This window comes from Fukomys damarensis, unplaced genomic scaffold, assembly GCF_012274545.1.
Source record: "Fukomys damarensis isolate Sample0158 unplaced genomic scaffold, DMR_v1.0_HiC HiC_scaffold_32, whole genome shotgun sequence".
NCBI lineage: Eukaryota > Metazoa > Chordata > Mammalia > Rodentia > Bathyergidae > Fukomys > Fukomys damarensis.
Window position 1 is genome coordinate 31,747,451 of NW_022900944.1, and position 5,790 is coordinate 31,753,240.

At 37.6% G+C, this 5,790-nt stretch overlaps 1 protein-coding gene across 5 annotated transcripts in view; it reads left to right on the forward strand.

Moving 5' to 3' along the window:
- Window positions 1–1,952: 1,952 nt before the first annotated feature.
- The window catches only part of Ctcf (CCCTC-binding factor), a 49,945-nt gene continuing 46,107 nt past the window's right edge, over window positions 1,953–5,790 (forward strand). For all 5 annotated transcript variants that reach the window (XM_010612248.3, XM_010612242.1, XM_010612247.1 and 2 more), the window contains exon 1: window positions 1,953–2,069. The gene's annotated coding sequence lies outside the window, so the exon portion shown is untranslated. The remainder of the gene's footprint in view (window positions 2,070–5,790) is intronic.

The following is a 5,790-nucleotide window of genomic DNA, read 5'->3' on the forward strand; positions in this document are numbered from 1 at the left end:
TGCCAATTCAGCAAGAGAGACCCTGTCTCAAAAAGGGTGGGTGGCGGGGGTTGTAGTTCCATGTAAAGACCCTGGGTTTGATCTCCCAGTTCTACAAACAACAAAATAATTAGAAAAGAATATAGGTTTAGAAAAAAATAAATGTTTAACTTTGAAGGCCTTACTTCTCAGTTGTATATGTAGAGTTGATGATACCACTTTTGTTTTTTAGAATACCTTCAAACTTTTCTACTGTCTAATCTGCCTTGTCATCTGTGTGCATTTTCTCCGTGATTCAGTATTTGAGTGTAGATATGTGGCATTTTGTATAGACTGCTGTTGACATAACATATATCCCAGTGGCAGTGACCTATTTTTTTTCACACTTGTTACTCAGTTTAGATCACCCTTAGAATTTGTAGAGGTATAAAATTCTGTTCCTTTTGAATTTTACTTGTGATTGTATAAGGGATTTTCCCCCCTCGAGACAAGGTCTCACTATGTAGTTCAGGTTGGTCTCGAACTCACAGTGATCCTTCCTGCCTCAGCCTCCCCTCCTGAATGCTGGGATTACAGGGGTGTGCCACCATGCCCAATTTATAAGGGCTCTAATAGCAAAGTGTATCTTGAAGTAAATGCATTAATCAACCTACTTATTATAAATTACCTCTAGGCCCAAAGTTATCTTCAGCTTAGTTTGTGGGCTAATTATAAGACTGATATCATCCTTTTAGTTGTACCTTTTATGCCAAGTTCTTTGGAAATTCTTTTAGTTGAGACTGACCTGACCTGGAACTCACCCTATGTAGCCAGGCTGGTCTCAAACTCACAGCAATCCTCCTGCCTCAGCCTCCTGAGTGCTGGGATTACAGGCGTGTACCACCACGCCCGGCCTGGAAATTCTTATATTACTTGGGATTTTCTTTTTTCTATTAGGGTAGTTCTCTACCATTGCTTAAAGCTTCATTAATTCATTTGGTAATTTAGGGATGAAGAACATTAGCTAAACGAAGGATTTCATTGACCAAAAAAAAAAAAAAAAATTAATTGCTGTGCTTCTAGGATTTTCAGAGGTCAGTGAAGCTTCTTTCCTGTAGTTATCTTTTAAACTGAAAAGCAGTCTTGTAGCATAAACTAACTTAATCACTAAGACCACTGTTTACTGAAGATAAAAAATAAACTGTTAAAGGACTATCCCCGCAGCTATAAGATTTTTTTTTTTTTAATTTGGAGGGTCTACTAGCTATGTGTTTCAGGCTGGTTTTAAACTCACTGTTTATCCCAAACTGGCCTTGAATTCATAGGATCCTCCTGCCATAGCCTTCTGAGTGCTGGGATTACAAGTGTGCACCACCACACCTGGTTAATAATTTTTTGGACCAAATGTGGAAGGAGGATCTCTGAATTGAGAGTTCATGGCCAGCCTAGATTACATAGTGAGACTCTCTCTCAGAAAAGAAAAATATAAAAAGAGCTGAGAGCCAGGTGTGGTGGTGCTGAGGCAGGAGGCTGAGGCAGGAGGATTGCTGTGAGTTTGAGACTAGGCTGGGCTACATAGTGAGTTCCAGGTCAATTTCAGCTACATAGCGAGACCCTGTCTCAAAAAAAAAAGGGCTGAGGGTACAGGTCAGTGATAAAGCTTTTGCCTATTATGTTAAATTCCCTGGGTTCAACTAGTACTGCAGAAAAAGTTTTATTTTATTGATTGTTCAAATATATGTGCAATAGATTATAATGGAGTGGGTTTTTTGTTGTTGTTGTTGTTTATTTTGTTTTGTTTGGTGGAATATTCTTTTGACAATCATGGATTTTTTAGCATTGATAGATACTTATGGAATAGTGTGGTTAGTGATGTCACATATTGTGAGTTTTCCAATTTTGTTAATCTGCAATTTGTCTTTATTTTGTTTTTCATGTTGTATATGCATTTGTGTGGCTTTAGTATTTCATAAAATGATTTCTGTGTCTCTTAGAATGACTTCGGACCCAGAGCCAAAGAACAAGTTGCACTAGTGGACACATTGCTGACAAAGGGCTTGAGATCAAAGTTTTGTTTTCCATCCTCAAACTGACTCTGCAGCCACGGAGAGGTAATTGTTATATCTATTTCTTGCCCTTAAAAATGGAAGTAATGTAGCCATCCTCTGGCTGTAGGATTTGCTGGATAATTTTGGAATATAGAAGTATAGGACCTTGAATATTTGGGAGCATATAGGTTTTATTATGACAGTCTTGGGTTTGAAATTGCATTGCCACATATTAGGTTGGTAGTCTGGGGCAAATTACTTAACCTATCTACTCCTATAGTCCTCATTTGAGAGAAAATAACACTAATTTCCAACGCTGTCCTTAGGGTTTAGAATGCATATAAAAGAGTAAGTACCATTCTGGGCATATACATAAGAAAACCCTAGGACAGTGGTGGCAAACTTTTTAGATCTTACAATGATAAACAGCTTGCTATGCCCCACGTGCTTATAAGTTCGTCACCACTGCCCTAGCAAATCATGGCTGTTTTTCTGCAGGAATTTTTGGAACGTATATTTTGACTATTGGAAATGATCTGTTGGGCTTGGGATTTAGCTCAGTGGTGCTGCCTCCTGCCTCACAGGCACAAGGTCCTGAGTTTGATCCCTGGACCCCCCAAAAAAGAAAAAAAAAATGACCTGTTTATGGCCTGTAGCAATATGTAATTTTAATAATAAACAGATAGTACCCTCTTTTTTTGTGGGTGGGTACCTGCGATCGAACTTGGGGTCTTGCATTTGCAGGGCAGGCAGCAGAACCACTAAGCTAAATCCCCGGGCCGTTACCCTCTTCTTTTTGGTACCAGATAGTGGACTCAGGACCTTGTGCTTTTGAGGCAGGCAGGGCAACACTGAGATGAATCCCTGGCCGTATGGTATCCTCTTCTTAGGAAAGCTAGTGTCATGGATAAAGTTTGTCTTACTGAATTTGAGTTAGCCTAACTGATGACCCATGTTTATATCAGGATGTGATGATCATTGTGAATAATCTATAATTTCTGCTCTAAAATACAGCAAATATAGGGAGCTTGGAACAAGCCTTTTCATAAATGTTGGGATCTGCTATACTTTCCTATCTTTAAACAAAAACAAAAATTTGAATATGAAAATTATCTTTCAGGATACCAAGCACATCATTTTACATCTAGAAAGACAAAATAATTTAATTGCTCTTGTATAATGGCAAAAAGGAATGTAGAGGTGGAAGTTCCAAGTGCTAAAATTAGATAAGCTTATGTGAATGAGTCATCTTAGTGACTATAATTTTTCTTAAAAGTTAATGCCCAGAGCAGATAGGAAGGGAATGGGAAGCAAAGCTTATTTTTCAAATGGTAACTTGATATCTTGCTGGATGGGAAGAAGGAAGTCTGTGTGGTAGTGTTCTATGTCTCCAAAAAGAATTTGTGCCCCACGGGTTCTTTAGGAATGTTGACAAAGAGTGCGCACTCACTATAAGTTGGAGAAAAGAGAATACTGATTCAGAGAATGGTTGTGAAAATCTAGCTTTTGAGATTGTGGGAAATGGGATTATAGGACGATGTTGGTCATTATTATGTATTAAGGCTAGCTTAATTATTTAGATCCTACCCTTGGGGTACAAAGTGGTATGATTCTAGGGTACTTGAAGGCATGTGACATCTTTTTAGAGCTCCAATTATACTAATTAGGGGGGCAATGAGTTAAGTAATTTAATTGGTAAGTAATTACAGATAATACTACATTTAAGTAAATGTACATATTTTGGAGCAGAATTTAAACTATGTGACTGTTATGATAACAGGTCTTTAGCAAAATAAGGCATGAGTGCTTGCAGTGGGAAGTATTCTTTGCCTAGGTACCACAGTGGAAACATTTGGAGAACAATATTTGGTTTTTTGTTTGTTGAATGTCCTGTCTCCGCTTCTCATGCTTGGGTTCAAACTCAGGAATGGTGTATGGAGAAGCAATATTTTGTATTGGACAACTCCTGACTTGTCCCTGTAGTACTCTTCTGTGGAATATAAATGGTTCTTACTTGAATGCATGCATGTCCCTACACATGTCTGAGATGCACAAGATGACGGGTAGGCAATTTTAGATGGGAAGACCAAATCAGAAGTATTATCAAAAGCATTTCAATAATAGAAGGATTATAATTTAAAATAAAAGAGGAAACAACAAACAATCATGTGTAAAACTGTAAAGCAAACTCTAACCAGGCATGGTGGGACACACCTGTAATGGAAACATGTGGGAGGCTGAGGCTGTTCTGGGCTACATGTTGAATCAAGGCTAGCCTGAACACATAGTGAGATCCTGTTTCAAAACAAAACACAAGCCGGGCGTGGTGGCGCACACCTGTAATCCCAGCACTCTGGAAGGCTGAGGCAGAAGGATTGCTATGAGTTCGAGACCAGCCTAAGCTACATAGTGAGTTCCAGGTTAATCTCAACTACATAGTGAGACCCTGTCTCAAAAAACAAAACAAAACAAAAATACACAAACTATAAAGCAAACTCTATAAAAAGAATTTTGGAAACAGATATCACAGTAACTCAAGCATAGATAACAATTTATACTGATTTTCTTAAGCCCTCACCCTATTCAATTTGTTGAGTTGTCAGACCATTGGAATCTACACTATTGATCTGTGAGTTTCTAAATAATTCTTCAAAAAATTCAAGAGCTAGGGGCTTAATTGTGTATGCCTATAATACCAGCCACTTGAATGAAGTGGAAGTATTGCAAGTTCCAGGCTAGCCTGAGCAGCTTAGCAAGACCTCACATCAAAACAAACCAAAAAAACCCTTTTTTGTAATAATAGTACTACAGGGGATTGAACCCATGCCTTGTATGTACTAAGTAAATAGTACACCACTGAGCTGTGTACTTAGCCCAAAATCTGCTATTCTTAACTGCTTTGTATTTTACAATTACTAAATGTTGTTACTAATGTTCTTCATGTAATGCTTAACAATTATATTTTTTATATTAATGTCTATTTTATTTTTTATTTATTTTTTAATGATGTCGGTTCTGTTAGTGTAGGTTTTATATTTGAAACCAGTTGGTTCTAAACATACTGAAATTTGACATTTTTCAGAAATGATACGAATTGGATCAGTATAGATGCACTATTGTAGATGAACTACTACAATATATTCATACTTTGAATGCTTGATTTTCTACTAGGCAGTGCACTAGGTGCAGGGAAGTTTAAAGATAAATGAGGAAAAGGTCTTTCGTCTGAGGAACTTAGAAATCTGAATAAATATTGCTGCTAATAATAAAAATTTATTCAAAAGCCTTGGATGGTAGCACATACCTGTAATCTGAGCAAGTTTAAGATAACCCAGAGCTACACAGTGAGTTCAAGGCCAGCCTGAACTGTATGGTGAGACCCTGTCTCAAAAAAAACAGGGAACCATAGTCATTCACAGGATTTGGTGAAAGATGTTGGGAAAGGTTTTCTGGGAAGAGATGGTGATTTAGGTTTAATATGAAATACAAAAGAAACAAAGTTTTTATGTTAAGACTCTGAAGCCTTGGGGGTGGGGATTTAGCTTAGTGGTTCTGCTGCCTGCCTCTCAAGTATAAGGTCCCAGGTTCAATCCCTGTTACCGAAAAAAAAAACCAGAAGACTATGAAGCCCGGGGCCTGTAACTTGATAGTTATATAAGCTATGTCCATAAGAGGTGACTTTGGACATCTCTTTCTAATACCTAAAATAATCTATTTTGTAATAGGCTTATGGCAGTTACATGAAGTATTGTTAGATGATGTATAGAGAGGGATATATATATAT